This window comes from Ranitomeya variabilis, chromosome 1 (assembly GCF_051348905.1).
Source record: "Ranitomeya variabilis isolate aRanVar5 chromosome 1, aRanVar5.hap1, whole genome shotgun sequence".
Taxonomy (NCBI): domain Eukaryota; kingdom Metazoa; phylum Chordata; class Amphibia; order Anura; family Dendrobatidae; genus Ranitomeya; species Ranitomeya variabilis.
The window spans coordinates 629,084,304-629,105,485 of record NC_135232.1 but is presented as its reverse complement, the minus strand read 5'-3'; positions in this window follow the sequence as shown (position 1 = coordinate 629,105,485).

Here is a 21,182-nt window from a genome sequence, read left to right as displayed (position 1 = left end):
AAGGGTGCCAACACTTTTGGTCATGACTGTATATATTATCTACTACTGAGTATTACCTGATCATCGGGAATGATGTAGACAGGGCATGCCCGTTTTCGGACTGCTGATCGCTTTATTCTCCCACATATGAGCTGCCGGCAGGAATGTTTTAGGGTCTTTCTGTGGTTTGTCCATTTATCGTGACCTTGTGGTCCAAACTTTCTGGCACAAAATAAGCCAAATAAAAATGTGGGGAAAGTTAGGCTTGGCTTTCTAAAAATGCAGCTATGAAAAACATTAAGATTGTCTAGACAAAGTTTATGGTGTCATGAATTTAGGCAGGGTCTAATGTGGGGTTCATGACATGGAAGACATCTTCTACCTCCCTCAGGTCCTGCACCAAGCATTACACTGAATATAATTTATTCCTGTAGTGTTTGAAAAAAAATCCTAGAGAGTAATGAATTTATTAGACGATTTATGCTGCCCATTCTGAAAGAAGCTTATGTAACAGAGATGAATCTGAGCTCTGTCAATACCTGTGTGTGAGCGAGGTAAGCAGGTCCACACCACGGCCCCGATTCATCAAGCGGTTGTAATAGTCTTTGAGTACATTTTGTGCGGTGGCACACGGCAGGTGAAAGATGTACCAAATCCATGAAGAGGCGCGTCACGTTTAATTAATTTGGAATAGAAAACTGAGTGTCTAGCAAAACCCTTTAAGGATGAGATATCACACTAACAAGATTACCATGAGGGTAAATGGACCCAACTTAAAGGATAGTGTGATTAAAACTTGACTTTTATTGTAATGAATTAATATGGTCTAACAGATAAACATTAAAATAACTTAGGTGGTATTACTGTGGAGCATTTCTTTGGGACTTTTCTATGGAATATAAAGCGAATATATCTTCTACCTAGATTAACCCCCTTCTGACATTGGATGTATTAATCCGTCTATGTGACCTGGGCCTATGTGACCTGGGCCTATTTGACCAGGGACGGATTATTACATCCTTGTGATCGCCAGTTCACAAGGGCGATAGTCGCCATGTGTTGGCTGATTTTCACAGCTGATACCCGACAAGAAATGCCAGGAGTGGTCCCGCACCGCTGCCGGCACTTTAACCCCTGAAATGCTGTGATTGAATTGAGTTTGCAGCATTCTGGGAGCCACAGAGGGTTGATAGCACCTCTGTCTTTAGATTGGGTTAACTGTCCCACTAGTTAACCCCTTTAGTGAACACCATAAAAAATACGGTAAATAAAAAACAAGGAAAAAAACAAAGCTTTATCATCATACTGCTGAACAAAAAGTGAAATAAAACATAACCAAAAAGTCGAAAAATGAATAAACATGGTACCGCTGAAAACATCATCTTGTTCCGCAAAAAACAAGCCACCATACAGCTCCATCAGCAGAAAAATAAAAAAGATATAGCTCCCAGAATAAAGCAATGCAAAAATAATTTTGTCTACAAAATATTTTTTTTTGTGTGTAAAAGCGCCAAAACATAAAAAAAACTATATAAATGAGGTATCACTGTAATCGTACTGACCTGAAGAATAAAACTGCTTTATCAATTTTACCACACACGGAATGGCATAACCCTGAAAACAAAATCCTGAATTGCTGGTTTTTGTTCATTCTGCCTCCCAAAAATCGGAATAGAAAGCGATCAAAAAATGTCATGTGCCCGAAAATGGTAACAATAAAAACGTTAACTCGTCCTGAAAAAGACAAGCTCTCATATGACTCTGTGGGCCAAAATATGGAAAAATTATAGCTCTCAAAATGTGGTGATGCAAAAACTATTTACTGCTATAAAAAGCATCTTTTAGTGTGTGACAGCAGCCAAACATAAAAACCCGATATAAATCTGGTATCACTGTATTCGCACCGACCCAAAGAATAAAGTTGCCTAATCATTTATACCGCACGAGGAACGGCGTAAAAAGTAAATAAAACCAATTCTTCACCTTCTGTTGATTTTTTTTCATTCTGCGTCCCAAAGATCACAGTAATACTTGGCGCACATTTATCCTGCGCTCTGTGCTGAGCACTTCCATCGGGGTTTCTGTGTAAATCTCTGAAATATGTGATTCAGACAGAACCTCTGGGGGAGGATTCCCTATAATGAGGCAGATGGAGGCACTATGGATGTCGTCTGACCTGTGAACCGGCAGTGTCTGTCTTTTTAGGATTGCATAAAAGTACCGTAGGCCACAGTTTTGTGCACTTCAGAAAGGAAGGAAACTGCTGAACAGAGTCCAGAGTAAGGGCTCATACTCACTTGCGCGAGACTCGGATGAGTCTCGCAGGGCAATACCCGGCACTGCACCTGGCACAGAGGAGCGTGCAGCTACATGTATTCCTATGCAGCCGCACGCTCCGATCTGAGTGACAGCTGCAATGCCGGGTATTGCCGTGCGAGACACATCCAAGTCTCACGTAAGTGAGTATGAGCCCTAACTCTGCTGCCTCATTATAGTAAATGGATCCCTTGGGGGTTTCATCTGAATCACCTCAGAGATTTGTCAGACTGCCATATTTCTCTTGCGAGAATGGCATCACACTGCACAGACTGGCCTGTGACCTCTCCTGACCTGAGCAAGACAGCGTGATGGATTACTATGCAGCTGTCAAGCTCAGGTCAGGAGAGCCGACAGCCAGTACGAGGTTTACCATGCGATTCTCCCACGAGAAATACTGCAGGCTGACTCTGCCCTTTGAAACCTCAAAGTAAGTGGTTAGCGTAGAGCACCGGATAACTGTGATCCCAAATGTTATGTAAAATGTTCCCAATAAAAGCTTCAACTCAATCTACATAAAAAGCAAGTCCCCACTCAGATCTGTCATCTGTTAACGAAAATATAGGGGGCTTCCACGCTACTGGTAGCACAATGGCTCTGGGAAAGTGAAATGGCTCCTCACCCGCCAAAAGAAATTCAGCAAATTCTCCAATCTCAAATCCAAATGCCCACTTCCCTTCTGAGCCCCACAGTGTAGTTAAACCACATATTGCGTCCACGTTTCGCATTTCTGAAGCGATGAGAGCCCGTCTAACTTATGGGCGCATGCCTCCAGAAGCACAGGCTGGGCATAATGTACTGGTGACTGCAACGTATTGGTCACTACAACGGCAGTTTGAAATTTTTACTCGGCAACGTTCATTGCTGCTTGTTTCTGGAGACTACCCATGGAGTCAAAATCATCACTACACCTGTAGATAAATTCCCCAAGGGGTATAGTTTCCAAAATGGGGTCACTTGAGGGGGGATTCTGCTCTTCTAGCAATTAGGGGCTCTGTATATGGAGTCTGCAAACTGTTCTAGGAAAATCTGCGCTCCAGGAGGCAAATAGAGCTCCATTCCTACCGAGAGTCTCTGTATGGCTAAGTAGTACTGTGCAGCCACATATGGGGTATTGCCACATTCAGTAAAAATTGTGAGACAAATTTTGGTGCTATTTTTACCCACTTCTGGGGCTAAAACAAATTTTGGTGATAAAAATTGAGGGTTTTTTTTTTCACTGCCCAATGGTATAAAATTTTGTGACACACCCATGGTGTCAATATGATCACTGCACCCCCAGATGAATTTGTTGAGAGGAGTAGTTTGTAAAATGGGGTCACTTACTGGAAGTTCTGCTGTTTTGGCACCTCATGGGCTCTCCCAGTAGGTCATGGCACCTGCAAATCATAACAGTAAAATCTCTCCTTGGCTTCTGAGCTTTGTTTGCACTGTGTAAAAAAAAATCCTATTAGCCCTTAGAAGAATTAAAATCTTGGGACTAAAACAACATTTTAGTGATAAAAATGTAATTTATTCTTTCTTCACTGCTCAGTGGTATAACATTTTGTGAGGCACATGTGGTGTCAATATGATCACTGCACCCCTAGATGAATTCATTGGGGAGTGTAGGTTGTAAAATGAGTTCACATATAGGGGGGGTTCTGTTATTCTGGCACCTCAGGGGCTCTACCAATGTTATATGGCACCCTCAAACCATTTCAGCAAAAGCTGAACTCTAATATGGCGCCTCTTCCCTTCTGAGCTTTTCACTGTGCTTGAAAAGTAGTATTCATCTACATATAGGGTATCAGCATACTCAGGAGAAATTGCACAACAAACATGAAAATGCAAAATTTTGGGCCAAAATGACATGTTTGTGGGGAAAATGTGATTTTTTTTATTTTCATGGCTCAATGTTATAAACTTCTGTGAAGCATCTGGGGGTTCAAGGTGCTTACAACGCATCTAAGTACATTACTGGAGGGGTCAAGTTTCCAAAATCGGGTAACTTGTGGGGTTTTTCGCTGCTTAGGCACATCAGGGGCTCTACCAAATGGGACATGAAATCCGCTAATGATTAAAGGAAATTTTGCATTCAAAAAGTCAACTGATGCTCCTTCTCTTCTGAGCCCTGTCGTGCCCAAACAGTAGTTTTCTCTATCATATTGGGTATCGGCGTACTCAAGAGAAATTGCACTTCAAATTGTATGGTGCAGTTTCTCCTATTACCCTTATGAATATGCAATATTTTGTGCTAAAAACATATTTGTGGGGAAAATTTGATTTTTTATTTTTACGGCTCAACATTATAAACGTCTGTGAAGCACCTGCGGGTTCAATGTGCTCACTGCACATCTAGATCAGTTCGCTGATCGGACTGGTTTCCAAAATGGTGTCACTTGTTGGGGGATATTCATTGTTTAGGCACACCAGTGGCTCTCCAAACGAGACATGGTGTCCGCCAATAGTTCCTGCAAGTTTTGCATTCAAGAAGTCAAATGGCACTCCTTCCCTTCCTAGCTCTGCCATGCGCCCAAATAGTGGTTTCTCCTTCCCTCATGACGGCACCACGGAGAGACAGGATCTGCCCTTCAAGGACAGGTACCTCTCTCCCACATCAGTTGGTTTCCTGTCCTTGACAGGGAACTTACAGTCGGCATACCTACAAGGAAAGACATAACTGGGAACGTCATGGGATGCCATGCCCGGCCAGTCTGATCCAGCCAGCGGGGGTTCCCTGCATCGGCTGGCACGGTGTCCTGAGGCACTACCACTGGGGTCAGTGAGCCTTTAGAGTGTGGGGGAGAGGCAGCAGAGAAGAGGCTTGATGGATGATGCCTCTCCTGGAATCCTTTACATGCTGAGGCCGTCTCCACCGGGAATCCTCATGGCTCTGCAGGCAGCCTGCCAACGCTGGGACTGAGGACGGACGCGGGCCTTGCACTTCTGGGATCTAGTGCACACGTGCCCCTATGACGCGGCGCTGCCGCAATACATGACTGGGTAATACAATCGGGGCAGGCGCGCATCTCACCACCGGTGTATGGGCCGGTTTCTGTCTGCACGAAATTTAATATCGGGCGCACAACAATTTAATCGATAATATATTAATAGTAACCAAGGTGCCACAGAATGCGTGGAAAGAAGCTATGCACAAATTGAGAAAAAGACCAATCCATAGAAACCTGTGCACACACGTAAAATTAGAAACAGCTTTATTGTCACAATAAAGATATGTTTCTAATTTTACGAGTGTGCACAGGTTTCTTTCTGCAGATGCGCCGCTTCCCTCCCTTCCTACTCCACACTGATGAGGGGCAAAAACCCCGAAACAGCTGTTTGTGGATGGATACCATGCTTGGCATAGGTGGTCTTCCTTTATTGGATATTCTCCTTTATTGGATGCTGCCCTTCCCGTGGTTGTTCCTTCCCGGAGAAAGGCCTGGCTATTCATTGCTTGCGTTGAGAAACACGTGATGGTGTCTCCGCAGCTTACTTTACATGCGTTTGCATATTTCCCATAAGGGATGGGGGCAGTGTTCTGGATCACTGCGTTGAGAAACACGTGATGGTGTCTCCGCAGTGTTGGATGTTTTGGTCTCCCTGAGGTCATTTATCTGTTCCTTCATAGCCTTTCACCAGGCACTGCTCCTAATAGCCAGTTTCCTACTCCACACTGATGAGGGGCAAAAACCCCGAAACAGCTGTTTGTGGATGGATACCATGCTTGGCATAGGTGGTCTTCCTTTATTGGATATTCTCCTTTATTGGATGCTGCCCTTCCCGTGGTTGTTCCTTCCCGGAGAAAGGCCTGGCTATTCATTGCTTGCGTTGAGAAACACGTGATGGTGTCTCCGCAGCTTACTTTACATGCGTTTGCATATTTCCCATAAGGGATGGGGGCAGTGTTCTGGATCACTGCGTTGAGAAACACGTGATGGTGTGTCCGCAGTGTTGGATGTTTTGGTCTCCCCGAGGTCATTCATCTGTTCCTTCATAGCCTTTCACCAGGCACTGCTCCTAATAGCCAGTTTCCTACTCCACACTGATGAGGGGCAAAAACCCCGAAACAGCTGTTTGTGGATGGATACCATGCTTGGCATAGGAGGTCTTCCTTTATTGGATATTCTCCTTTATTGGATGCTGCCCTTCCCGTGGTTGTTCCTTCCTGGAGAAAGGCCTGGCTATTCATTGCTTGCGTTGAGAAACACGTGATGGTGTCTCCGCAGCTTACTTTACATGCGCTTCCCTCCCGGAGGCGGCTGTGGAAGGTGTGTGGGCATCATAGATTATGCACTAGGCAGCAGGTGTGCCGGGAGAGGTGCCAGAGCATATTTAAACACAGGAAGCACTAAAGGCAGTGCTTCTAATAGAGCTCTGGCAGTCTTCCCCCTTTCCATGAGCGATCAGGAGCATCCGGAGATGCAGGCTCTGCATGGCCAGTCACCACAGCAGCAGTGGCTGTGACAGCAGAAGAAAATAACGGGACATCAAGTTCCCATCACCAGGAGCATGGTGACAGTGGGAGTGGGCATTCAGGCAGATCGTTCCAGCGCAGCAAGGACACTAGTGTGGCATCGAGCGCAAGAGAGAACCCATCTACAAGAATGGTTCCTCCTCTTAACCCAGTAGCCTTTCTCCTGTCAGAATGGTAAGTGATCTACATGAAAATCCACTTTATAATTAGGGTCCCCCCTGTTCTCTTCTCTCTTTAGGGAAGGAAAAGTATGGGCAAGACTAAACACAGGACACCTGTGCACTCTGCACGGAAGAGTTACCTACTATGTGGGAAAAAAGACTGCAACTCCTGCATAGAGCAAACTATCTGTGAAGAGACTCCAAGATTTTCCTCACATCTTAGGTCTTAAATAAAATAGAAAATACCTTTATGTCCCTTCAGGATAAGGGGAAAAAACAGCGGAAAACTATGGGGCTGGTAGACCATTGTCCAAAAAGATCAGTGCAGGACATTATTTGTTGGGTTAGAACAAAAAAAAGTTATTTCCCGCTACATAAGAAAATCCAATCTCTAATTAAAAATGAGTGGAAGAAACCAGAGAGAAAGGACCTTATATCCCCAAAGAGGAAATATCCATTAGATGACCGGGTGTGTTGTTTTTGCGAGAAGGCACCAAAACGGGATGTGGCAATTGCTGCGCTCTCCGGTGCCAAGTGCCAGCGGCAGTGCCAGGTATTGATGCGAGAGACTCATGCGAGTTTCTCGCATTGCACTTGCAAGTGTGACCCCGGCCTAAAGGAGAAAACAACTATGGATACTATATTAGACTCCATCCCAGTAATGAAAGAAGCTGTTGCTTTCTTGGTGGATGCATCAGCGGACTCGGTCAGGCTGGCAACCAGATCGACAGCCTTCTCCAACGCAGCCTGGTGAGCCCTCTGGCTTAAGTGTTGGCCAGGAGATCTCCAGACAAAGTCAAGGCTTTGCTCGATCCCCTGTGAGAGCAAATTCTTGTTTGGCCCTATGCTTGATGATATTTTGGATAAAGCGGGGGACAAGAAACACTTCCCTATTTTCTCCAATCCCTCTTATAAAAAATATTTTTGGTGTAGGAAATATATCTGGAGAAAGCACCCCAGGAACCAGGATAAGTGGGAAGACAGAAGACGTAAGGGTACCGTCACACAGTGCCATTTTCATCGCTACGACGGCACGATTCGTGACGTTGCAGCGTCGTATAAGTATCGCTCCAGCGTCGTATACTGCGGTCACACGTTGCAATACACGGCGCTGGAGCGATAATTTCATGACGTATTTGCGATGTAGAAGCCGTTGGTTACTGTGCGCACATCGTATACAACCTGTGTCACACAATGCAATCATGCCGCCACAGCGGGACACTAGACGACGAAAGAAAGTTTCAAACGATCTGCTACGACGTACGATTCTCAGCGGGGATCCGGATCGCAGTAGCGTGTCAGACACAGCGATATCGTAAATGCATCGCTGGAACGTCACGAATCGTGCCGTTGTAGCGATCAAAATTGCACTGTGTGACGGTACCCTAAGACCAAGGGATTTGTGTTCAACAGGCCACCCCCCCAATGACAACAATAAGTCATCCCAATGAGGGTTTCCCCCTGGTGGGAGGAAGGTTATCTCGCTTTCTTTTGACCTGGGAAAGAATATCCAACAGCTTGGATATTGGAACTGATAAAATCAGTTCTAAAACTTCACTTCCACTCCCCGTCCAGATTTCATAATGACACCCCAGAGGTCTTCAAATTAAGAGCAAATAGCCTTAGAGCAGGAGGTTCTGGGTCTGATAGAGAAAGCAGCCCTTCAAGATGTCCCTCGCCAGGAAAAAGGCAAAGGATTCTACTTCCCCCTGTTCCTGAGGGGAAAGCCAGATGGAATGTTCAGAATGATAATAGAATATTTAGAATTGAGAGTCCTCACTGGTTGATACCTTTTAATGGCTAACTGAAAAGATGGTAACAAATTGCAAGCTTTCGAGACAACTCAGGTCCTTTCATCAGGCATAGACCCTGGATAGGCCCTTGATAAAACAACTCTGCAGTGATATTGAACATTTTTTCAGGAGACTGCGCCTGAGGGAATATTTCAATGATACAGAAGATTCAGAAAACACTCAAACTGAAGGAAAAGGCATCCTAACAATCAAGAAGACGTCAGATTGGACACCTACACCTGGACTCAGCCCTTATTTGGATAAATATATAGCCTCCTTCAGACATTTGATAAAATCCACCATCATAGTTACTAACAGGAGACAAGCATCCAACATCAGTGCCCAGGAGAGAAAGGACATAGTCTTTGAAAACCAACAAAGAAATCATCATTAAACCTGCTGACAAGGGTGGTGCAATAGTCATGATGAACACATCAGACTATATGAAGGAACTTATGGACACACGCTACTACAAAAAATTGGAGTCGGATCCTACACAGGACTATTACAAGGAAGTAAACTAATTGGTATCTTGTCTTCCTGACGAATCCACAAGAGCCGATGACCTGATACCAGAAAGTCCAAGAATAGGGACATTCTGCATGCTTCCCAAAATCCACAAATCTGGAAATCCAGGAAGACCAATTATTTCATGTGTGGGCACCCTTACTAAGCAGGTTTCTGGATGGTAAAGGATACACCCAGCTACATTCAGGACACAACTGACCTATTGAATAAACTAGCAGCAATAGGTCCTCTACCAGAAGGAATCATCCTGGCCACCATGGATGTGGAATCTTTGTACTCCAATATTCCACACCAGGATGGATTAAATGCCTGCAAATTCTTCCTGGAAAACACAGGGACTGATGCTGATTCTGTGGTGAAACTTATAAAATTCATCCTCACCCGCAATTACTTTGAATTTGACAACAAGATATACACTCACCGGCCACTTTATTAGGTACACCATGCTAGTAACGGGTTGGACCCCCTTTTGCCTTCAGAACTGCCTCAATTCTTCGTGGCATAGATTCAACAAGGTGCTGGAAGCATTCCTCAGAGATTTTGGTCCATATTGACATGGTGGCATCACACAGTTGCCGCAGATTTGTCGGCTGCACATCCCAAAGATGCTCCATACAAGGCAGGATGGATCCATGCTTTCATGTTGTTTACGCCAAATTCTGACCCTACCATCCGAATGTCGCAGCAGAAATCGAGACTCATCAGACCAAGCAACGTTTTTCCAATCTTCTACTGTCCAATTTCGATGAGCTTGTACAAATTGTAGCCTCAGTTTCCTGTTCTTAGCTGAAAGGAGTGGTACCCGGTGTGGTCTTCTGCTGCTGTAGCCCATCTGCCTCAAAGTTCGACGCACTGTGCGTTCAGAGATGCTCTTAGGCCTACCTTGGTTGTAACGGGTGGCGATTTGAGTCACTGTTGCCTTTCTATCAGCTCGAACCAGTCTGCCCATTCTCCTCTGACCTCTGGCATCAACAAGGCATTTCCGCCCACAGAACTGCCGCTCACTGGATTTTTTTTCTTTTTCGGACCATTCTCTGTAAACCCTAGAGATGGTTGTGCGTGAAAATCCCAGTAGATCAGCAGTTTCTGAAATACTCAGACCAGCCCTTCTGGCACCAACAACCATGCCACGTTCAAAGGCACTCAAATCACCTTTCTTCCCCATACTGATGCTCGGTTTGAACTGCAGGAGATTGTCTTGACCATGTCTACATGCCTAAATGCACTGAGTTGCCGCCATGTGATTGGCTGATTAGAAATTAAGTGTTAACAAGAAGTTGGACAGGTGTACCTAATAAAGTGGCCGGTGAGTGTATGTACAGGAGACTGGCACAGCAATGGGAGGTAAAATGGCCCCACAGTATGCAAATCTTTTCATGGCCAAGCTTGAAAGCGACTTTTTATCCTCATGTCCCATCATGTCCTATGACCTACTACCACTACATTGATGATATTTTAATTATCTGGACGGAGCCTGAGCCACAGCTAAAGACGTTCCATGAACAGTTTAATCAATTTTATCCCACCATCAACTTGACACTCAACTACTCCAGCACTGAAAATAACTTTTTGGACACCATCATTAAGCTGCAGAACAATGAAATGGAAACCTCCCTGTATCAGAAGCCAATCGACCGCCCAACATACCTTAAATGGGAGTTTCCATCCAAAACACATAAAAAACTATTGTCTACAGCCAAGCCATCAGATACAATCGTATATGTTCCAACCCCATGTATAGGGATGAACACCTTGGTCACCTCAGAAAGACCTTTTTAAATCAGGGCTACCATCCAAGAACAATTCAAAACCAAATTACAAGAGCAGCTATAATATCAAGGAATCAACTGCTACATTACAAAGCTAAAGAAGAAAATAACCTTGTGCCTCTAGTAGTCATTTACAATCCAAATCTGGAGGTGCTAAGGGGAGCTGCACAGAAATTACAACCTTTACTACAAAAAGATGCCCGCTTACAATTGAATTTTCCAGACCCCCATTACTGTGCTTTAGGCAGCCCCCAAAGCTAAGAAGTATCATTGTCAGAAGCTCCCTGTCCTCTCAAACATCTGCAGGAACCTATCCTTGCAACCAGAAAAAATGTAAAACCTGTCCATTTATAATGACCACGGACAAGAAAAAGATCCCCAATTCACATCAGGACTACAAGATCCTAGGTGCTTATCTGCATCACATCTAATGTGGTGTACCTAATTATTTGTACTAAATGTCCAACTTGGGGGTCTTATATGTAGGGGAGACAGGGCAAACACTGAGAACAAGGATGAACTTTCACCGCCACACAATAAGAGAATAAAGAATAGATATACCTTTGGTAAAACATTTTTGTATCCCAGGTCACAGTACCATTGACATGACATTACTTGTATTAAAGGGTAATTTCAAATCTCAGAGAGACAGAAGAGTCTGGGAATATAAACTGATGACCACCTTTGACACACTCAGTGCAGGAATGATTGTGTCGCATGGATTTGTCTTTTTACCTCAATTAAGGAATTTGCTCCTCAGACCTTGTGGGGGCATCACAACACAGAACCAGACCCCAAATCCGAGGACAATAAAACATTCACACTCCTTATCTATGAACTGTTCCAATATTTATGGACACAACTGTTTATTACATAATGGTAGTTCTGCTTCATGTCACTTGTCTTATCTATGGCATTATTTCTGGGCTGTATTGTGCATAAATATGTGATTCTTCAGAATTTGTATTAGTCTATGCCTGATGAAGGGATCGAGTTCAAACCTGCAAGATGAAATCAATAAAGACTGCAGTAAAAATGCTGTTTCTGGGCTGTTTCATGGCAGTTCTGGTCCTAATGGATGCATACTATCACGTCCCCATTCACAGAGACTATCAGAAATTCCTCAGGGTAGCAGTCCTTATAAATTGAGTGGTAAAACACTATCCGTTCACAGCCCTCCCATTCGGTCTAGCCATAGCTCCACCTATGTTCACCAAGATAGTGGCAGAGGTGATGGCATATTTGAGGGAACAAGATACCCTAATTGTCCCTTACCTAGAAGATTATCTGATAATAGGCAACTTACCCAGGCATTGCAAGAACCAATTAGAAAAGGTCTTGGGTTCCTTGACCAATTTTGGCTGGCATTTGAATCTAGGGAAATCCAAAACCGTGCCAAGCCAAATACAGGAATACCTGGGTATCCTTCTAGATTTAAAAAAAACAGGAGTGTCAGCTCCTGACAAAGTTCAGAAAATCGTAGGCCTGGTGTCTCGAACAAGGGACCTCCCCTCTATGACTTTGTGGAAAGCTATGTCCCTCCTTGGTTCCTAACACCAACACACCCCTAACCCTAATCACAACCATAACCCTAATCACAACCCTAACCCCAACACACCGCTAACCATAACTCTAATCAAAATACTAACCCCAACATACTCCTAACCCTAATCCCAACCCTAACCACAAACCTAACCCTAATCCCAATACACCCCTACCCCTAATCCCAACCCTAACCATAACCCTCATCCCAAACCTAACCCCAATCCCAAACTTAACCCTAATCTCAACCCTAATCCAAACCTAACCCTAATCCCAAACCTAACGCTAATCCAAACCCTAATCTCAACCCTAACACTAATCCAAACCCTAATCCCAACCCTAACTTTAGCCCCAACCCTAACTTTAGCCCCATCCCTAACCCTCACTTTAGCCCAACTCCCTATAGCCCAACTCTAACCCTTATTCAAAAATGTAATAAATACATTTTCTTTATTTTATTATTTTTCCCTAACTAAGGGGGTGATAAAGGGGGGGTTTATTTACTACTTTTTTATTTTGATCACTGTGATAGGGTCTATCACAGTGTCCAAAATGAACCAATAGGAAAAATCTTCCTATTGTTGCCGGGTACCGGCCGGCAGATTTCGGCGAGCACACTGTACGTGCGCCCTCCATTTTCTTCCTGGAAAAAGATAGCGACACTCATGGGGAGAAGCAGGAGGGCCGAGGAGCATCGGGAGACACTGGTAAGTATCAGGGGCAATTGGGGACCCTATTTCTCTGTCCTCTGATGTGCGTTCACATGGGAGGACAGTGAATGGCATATCGGACTTTTTTTTTCTTGCAGTCACCGGTATACGGTTAATATCATATTAAAATTCACTCATAGCTTCCCCGACATGTTTCGCCATGACTGGCTTAGTCAGGGGACTGAGGCTAGCCTCCAATTTGGGTCCATTTACCCTCTGGGTAATCTGTTTAATTTATTTGGGCATATTTTACTCCAGCAAACTCTTCTTCAAGGAGGGGGCCAATGTGTTTTCTCCTGTAGTTTTGCCATGATTGCAGCCTAAGATTGCATTTTAAAAAGTTGTACATAGTGCTCAACTAGCAATATGTAGTGAACATAAACATCGGTAATGCCGATAACATGATCATCTGTTTTCTGCCATCACTGCAGAGTTGCTGGATCACCTAGTAGATCAAAATCGACTCTTTGAGTGAATTCTGTCACTTTCAGGAGCTGTTTTCCTCTGTAACTGATGCTACTCTGAATGCCACGGTAACAGTAGAAAAAATAAGCAATGAAGAAAATAACATGGCTCTCTTTTTAAATTTAGCATTTTGGTCTTGAGCCAGGGTTGACTACTAGGGACAAGCTCTCTGCCTTACCTGTTGATTTCCAGCAGCACCTGACTTCCAAACCTCAGGTCAGAACTTTCCACTAGAACAATGTGAACTTGGGGCCATCTTATTGGTCTCCTGGATCCATGAGACCTCAATTTAGTCCTGGTCACCCATCAATTCCACCCTTTTAAGCCAATCAGGGCAGCACGGTGGCTCAGTGGTTAGCACTGCAGCCTTGCAGCGCCGGAGTACTGGGTTCAAATCCCACCAAGGACGACATCTGCAAGGAGTTTGTATGTTCTCTCTGTGTTTGCGTGGGTTTCCTTTGGGTACTCCGGTTTCCTCCCACATTGCAAAGTCATACTGATAGGTGAGTTTAGCCAAAGACCTACTTTAAGGTGATTTTATCTTCTTAGTGATCTCTTTCATGAGGCAAGAGTCCAAATGGTGGCACCCTCCTTTCTCCCTGGTGTGTTCTCCGCCTTCCACTTTAATGAGGCGATTGATCTCCTTCTATTAGTCACTTCAACTGCTCATCTCTCTAAGAGGTTCTGAAACAATCTGACTTGTTCAGAGCTGTACGGCACTACCAGTCTCCCACAGCTCCACTGAGAGGTTTGAATGCTTTCAGTGGTTCTGTTATCCTGGTATGCACTTGCGGTGGTCTGATGGCCTCTTGGGCTACCATTGGTGAAAATTGAGTCATACGCCTCCTGGTGGTAGCAGACTTCCCATCGTTTCCTGTTTCCCCACTGAAAGCTAAGGGAGATTTTATGAGTACCAAAAATCTTTTTATTTCTAAATTTATATCACAAAAAATGCTATAATTTACACACTAATTTATATGAACCCCAAAACAATACTAAAAATGCAATGTGCCCCGCTAAAAAAACTCAAAGTCAATGAAAATTGTAAACAATATGGCTGCATAAACAAGAGGAAAAAATGAAAAAGATATTTTCTGATCATTAAGGCTCATTTAGGTACTGTCACTACCTATATGGTACCTGTTTTTCATAATTCTTTTAAAAAAAGTTACAGAAAACTTAGCAGTTTTCCACAACTTTCTCAATGTTTGATCAGTACGAGTCCGACACCAGGCACCACTGACGATCAGCTGCTTTTAGTCTCTACTATTGAATTGAATAGAATGCCGATAAGCAGTACCCTGCCACGGGGTAATTGAATTACCAGTAACTAAATTTTCCTATACTTCCACCACAGTGTTGACATGAAAAGTGATGAACGCAACAAGAGGAACGATGAAACTCATGAGTAGTTCTTTCTGCGTTTTTAACTGCTCTGCTCAAAAATTCCTATGGAAAATTGTACGTCACGTTGGCCATTGACTTTAATAGGTCAGTGTTCAGTGCAAGTGCTGTCTCCATTTGGGCAACATAAACAATTGAAAATTGTTTGTGTGAATAGACCATAAAGACAAAACCTATGGAGCGATAGCCACTGAAAGAACAAGTCCTTCTTAGCAGCAACATCCATCTTATAATACCTGAAGAATGTAGAGCAGCTTAACCATATACAGGTGCATCTCACAAAATTAGAATATCATCAAAAAGTTAATTTATTTCAGTTCTTCAAAACTGAAAGTGAAACTCGTTTATTAGATTGTCATTACAAACAGAGTGATCTATTTCAAGTGTTTATTTCTGTTAATGTTGATGATTATGGCTTGCAGCCAATGAAAACCCAATAAGTCATTATCTCAGTAAATTAGAATACTTTATAACATCAGCTTGAAGAATTATTTTAAAATCTGAAATGTATGTTCAGTAAATGCTTTCAATACTTGGTCGGGGCTCCTTTTGCATCAATTACTGCATCAACGCGGTGTGGCATGGAGGCGATCAGTCTATGGCCCTGCTGAAGTGTTATGGAAGCCCAGGTTGCTTTGATAGCAGCCTTCAGCTCACCTGCATTGTTGGGTCTGGTGTCTCTCATCTTCCTCTTGACAATACCCCATAGATTCTCTATGGGATTAAGGTCAGACGAGTTTGCTGGCCAATCAAGCACAGTGATACTGTTTTTTAAACCAAGAACTGGTACTTTTGGCAGTGTGGACAGGTGCCAAGTCCTGCTGGGGAATGAAATTTCCATCTCCTAAAAGCTTGTCGGGAGAGGGAAGCATGAAGTGCTCTAAAATTTCCTGGTAGACGGCTGTGCTGCTTGATATAACACAGTGGACCTACACCAGCAGATTATTTAGAAAATGAGGTGCTCACTACTAATAGTATGGTGCTTAGGAGAAAAATAGCACATCAAAAAATCAAACTCCAGCACACAAAGGATGAATGAAAAAATTATAAAGTCATGTATTTATTATAAATTCCAAATAATATTTCGATGACGTGAATCCGTCAATAAACACCGCACACGGAAAAGAAAAATTATGTAAATCTTCCTATAACATTCATTATGTCACAGGTAATTATTTCCACAGGCAATTATTTCAACGTTTCGGCTGTTAAGCCTTTTTCAAGAACACCTGATATTTATCTGTAATGATATTCAAAAATAAAAAACATCAATGATAAGAGAAAGCAATTGGAAACATGGTGAAAATAAGCATACTTAATATTTGACTATAGTAATAATGGTAATCCCATTGATTTATATAAATCTATGTTATACTGCAATCAACCATAAGATGGCGACGGGGCCAGAAGAGAACATAGAGCCATTAGTCAAACCAGAAGACATTCACAACAAAAGAAAAATGAAGGGGAGGAAAAGAAAGAAGAGTATAATACATAATCGTCTAAGGAATACAATTCCGATGTACATATGGCCTGTAATTCCATTGCACACATGGCATAATAAAGGGTGCAGACATGGATGAATACTAAAAGTGAAATGCTGAAAGAAACCGGTAACTAAGGGAGACAGGATGAGATGGTAAGAATAAAAACCAAAGTGTGAGCTATAGCAGATAAGAAAAAAGATGAGTGAAAGTGCGGGAATATTTACCAGTGACGGGGATCCAGCAGTACGTGGTCCGTGGTGCGGTGAAAGGAAGAGCGCAATGCCGCGCTTATATGTGCCCGGCCGCCGCAGTGAATGAGAGAGAGGAGAGAACTTCCGGGTGCCAGAAGGTCAAGGTCCCCAGTGCGCAGGCGCCAGAAGGGAATAAGGGAGCCGCACGGGGCCAGAAAGAGCCGGATAATGTGCGTAGGAAACGGAGGAAATAACATAAGAAAAGAAATAGACGGGCCGTCTATTTCTTTTCTTATGTTATTTCCTCCGTTTCCTAGGTCCCTTCCCTCTAACACTTATTCTGGTTCTTTTACAGGCTGGCTCCGAATTGCGCTGACTGCGCATGCGCGAACTACGCACATTATCCGGCTCTTTCTGGCCCCGTGCGGCTCCCTTATTCCCTTCTGGCGCCTGCGCACTGGGGACCTTGACCTTCTGGCACCCGGAAGTTCTCTCCTCTCTCTCATTCACTGCGGCGGCCGGGCACATATAAGCGCGGCATTGCGCTCTTCCTTTCACCGCACCACGGACCACGTACTGCTGGATCCCCGTCACTGGTAAATATTCCCGCACTTTCACTCATCTTTTTTCTTATCTGCTATAGCTCACACTTTGGTTTTTATTCTTACCATCTCATCCTGTCTCCCTTAGTTACCGGTTTCTTTCAGCATTTCACTTTTAGTATTCATCCATGTCTGCACCCTTTATTATGCCATGTGTGCAATGGAATTACAGGCCATATGTACATCGGAATTGTATTCCTTAGACGATTATGTATTATACTCTTCTTTCTTTTCCTCCCCTTCATTTTTCTTTTGTTGTGAATGTCTTCTGGTTTGACTAATGGCTCTATGTTCTCTTCTGGCCCCGTCGCCATCTTATGGTTGATTGCAGTATAACATAGATTTATATAAATCAATGGGATTACCATTATTACTATAGTCAAATATTAAGTATGCTTATTTTCACCATGTTTCCAATTGCTTTCTCTTATCATTGATGTTTTTTATTTTTGAATATCATTACAGATAAATATCATGTGTTCTTGAAAAAGGCTTAACAGCCGAAACGTTGAAATAATTGCCTGTGGAAATAATTACCTGTGACATAATGAATGTTATAGGAAGATTTACATAATTTTTCTTTTCCGTGTGCGGTGTTTATTGACGGATTCACGTCATCAAAATATTATTTGGAATTTATAATAAATACATGACTTTATAATTTTTTCATTCATCCTTTGTGTGCTGGAGTTTGATTTTTTGTTTTGCTACACCAGCAGATGACATGGCTCCCGAAACCATCATTGATTGTGGATACTTCACACTAGGCCTTGGAAATCAAGGTCCCAGAGTCTGGAGGAAGAATGGAGAGACACACAATCCAAGCTGCTTGAGGTCTAGTGTTAAGTTTACACAATCAGTGATGGTTTGGGGATTTATGTCATCTGCTGGTGTAGGTCCACTGTGTTTTATCAAGACCAAAGTCAGCACAGCTGTCTGCCAGGAAATTTTAGAGCACTTCATGCTTCCCTCTGCAGACAAGCTTTTTGGAGCTGGAAATTTCATTCTCCAGCAAGACTAGGCATCTGTCCGCACTGCCAAAATTACCAATACCTGGTTTACAAACAACAGTATCACTGTGCTTGATTGGGCAGCAAACTCGCCTGACGTTAACCCCATAGATGGAGTATTATAAATAGGAAGATGAGAGCCACCAGACCCCACAATGCAGACGAGCTGAAGGCTTCTGTCAAAGCAACCTGGGCTTCCATAACACCACAGCAGAGCCACAGGCTGATCGCCTCCATGCCACGCCACATTGATGCAGTAATTGATGCCAAAGGAGCCCCGACCAAGTATTGAGTGGATTTACTGAATATACATTTCAGTAGGCCAACATTTCAGATTTTCAAATCGTTTTTTCAAGCTGGTGTTATAAAGTATTCGAATTTTCTGAGATAATGACTTTTGGGTTTTCATTGGCTGTAAGCTATAATCATCAACATTAACAGAAATAAACACTTGAAATATATGACTCTGTTTGTAATGACTCTATATAATATATGAGTTTCACTTTTTGTATTGAAGAACTGAAATAAATTAACTTTTTGATGATATTCTAATTTTGTGAGATGCACCTGCAGTTGCTAAACAGATCAGATCCATGGACCCTCTTGAATGTAAAAAAAAATAATTATTACCATTAATACATATTTATTAACATACTGCTTGACGTCGATGCTGCAAGCAATAACAAGCACATGAAAGCAAAAAAAAGTTTTTTTGCACTCACTGACTGGCAGTAATGTAGGAAAAACTTTTGGGAAAAAACAGGTACATCCACTTAGCGTATATAAAAAAAATTGATATCCTTTATTGTAGATCCATTAAAACAATTTCTGTTGATTCACAAAGACCTCTCTGATTTTCTGTTATTGTATTATGCCCTTAGTCATGCTTGAAGCGAGTCAAAATGTCTTTGTGAATCAATTACGAATACATTGTGTCTAGTCTCCTTCACCTAGGTGCAAAAGACATCTCCCCTAACCAGGGCCTTCCTGGTAATAGTAAATTTAACTTCTCTGCTACACACAGAAACCATGATAATCTCATTAATATATATAATATACTGTGCATGCCTTCTTTTGTTTCTTTTAACTGTGCTCTCTGGAACTCAAGGTCAGCTTGTTGCAAACGCCTACATCGATGACTTTTTCCTTTCCAATTTTCTTAACCTTCTGGCTCTTACTCAAATCTGGAACCAGCAGTCGGACACGACCACTACCACTGATGCTGCTCTCTGGTACGGTGGGCTACATTTTTCACATACATCCAGACCTGACAACAGACAAGGTGAAGGTGTTGGTATGCTTCTTTCAACAAAATGTATATTTCAGGTCACACCCTCATACCCTCACTTATCTTCCCATCTTTTAGGTCCACACCTCAGACTTTTCCATCCCCACTCCCTGCAAGTGGCTGTTGTGTATCGCCCTCCAGGCCCTTTTCACTGGCTCCTGGATCAGTTTGCTACCCTGCTCCCTTGTTTGCTATTATTATTATTATTATTTATTTATATAGCACCATTGATTCCATGGTGCTGTACATGAGGAGGGGTTATCCTACAAAACTCACACATTCAAGTTGGGGGACTTTAACATCCCCATTGATAATCCACTCTCTGAATCTGCTACTCATCTTTCTCTAACTTCCTCTCTCATCCTTTCACAGCTTACTATGTCTCCTACACATGAGGATGGGAACACGCTGGACCTGGTCTTCTCCCAGCTCTGCTCAGTGCATGATCTTACTAATTCCTCGCTTCTGCTCTCTGACCACAGCTTTTCCTTCTCACAATAACCATCACTTCGCTCAGGACACCCCTCACTTGTCACACTTACAGAAATATATGTGCCATCAATACCCAGCAACTTAAGAAGAATTTGCAGTCATCATTGGCCCCAATCTCCTCATGTCCTGACTCATTATAATAAAAACCTGCAAATTGCCTTGGATGAAGCCGCCCCTCCTATACACAAAACACCTTGGCACAGATGGAGGCAACTATGGCAAAAGCTGCAAACATGTTTGCTCCAAGTGCACCAGACGGCTGTAGAAAATAACTTTTCGCTGAAGATTTCATCCATTATAACTTTATGCTTAAAATATATAACTCTACCCTTCACCTCTCCTAACAAACCTACTTCACCGCCCTCACTATCCAAAAATCCAAAACGACTCTTTGACACTTTTCATTCCCTCCTCAGTCCAAGAGTTCAGGCCCCCTACCACCAATCACTGGGAACTAACAATCTGGCCAATCATTTTAAAGAAAAAAATTACTGTATCCGACAAGAAATTTTCTCCCAGTCCCCTAAAATCATGCATTCTCTTCCATCCTGCCCTACTACCTGCACCAATGACCCTATTCTCTCTCACCTCTTCCAGTCCCTCCCCCCGGCTGTCACTACCTACCTACTCAAAATGTTTAACCTTTCTAACCTACCTACACCCAATATTGACATTTCCGTGTATGATTCTATCATTACTCCCCAGTAACATGCCTGCTGTGTTTGGGTCATATTTGACTCAGATCTTTCCTTCACTCCCCACATCCAGTCACTCGCTCACTCATGTCACTTACACCTCAAAACCATCTCTAGAATTCAACTTTCTTACCTTTGACTGTGCAAAAACTCTCATTTTTGCTCTTATTCTCATCTTGGCTATTGCAACTATCTACTAATTGGTCTCCTTAAAAAAAAGTCGCCCCTCTCCAATTCATCCTGAATGCAGCAGTCAAGATCATATTCCTGTACAGCCACTACACTTATGCC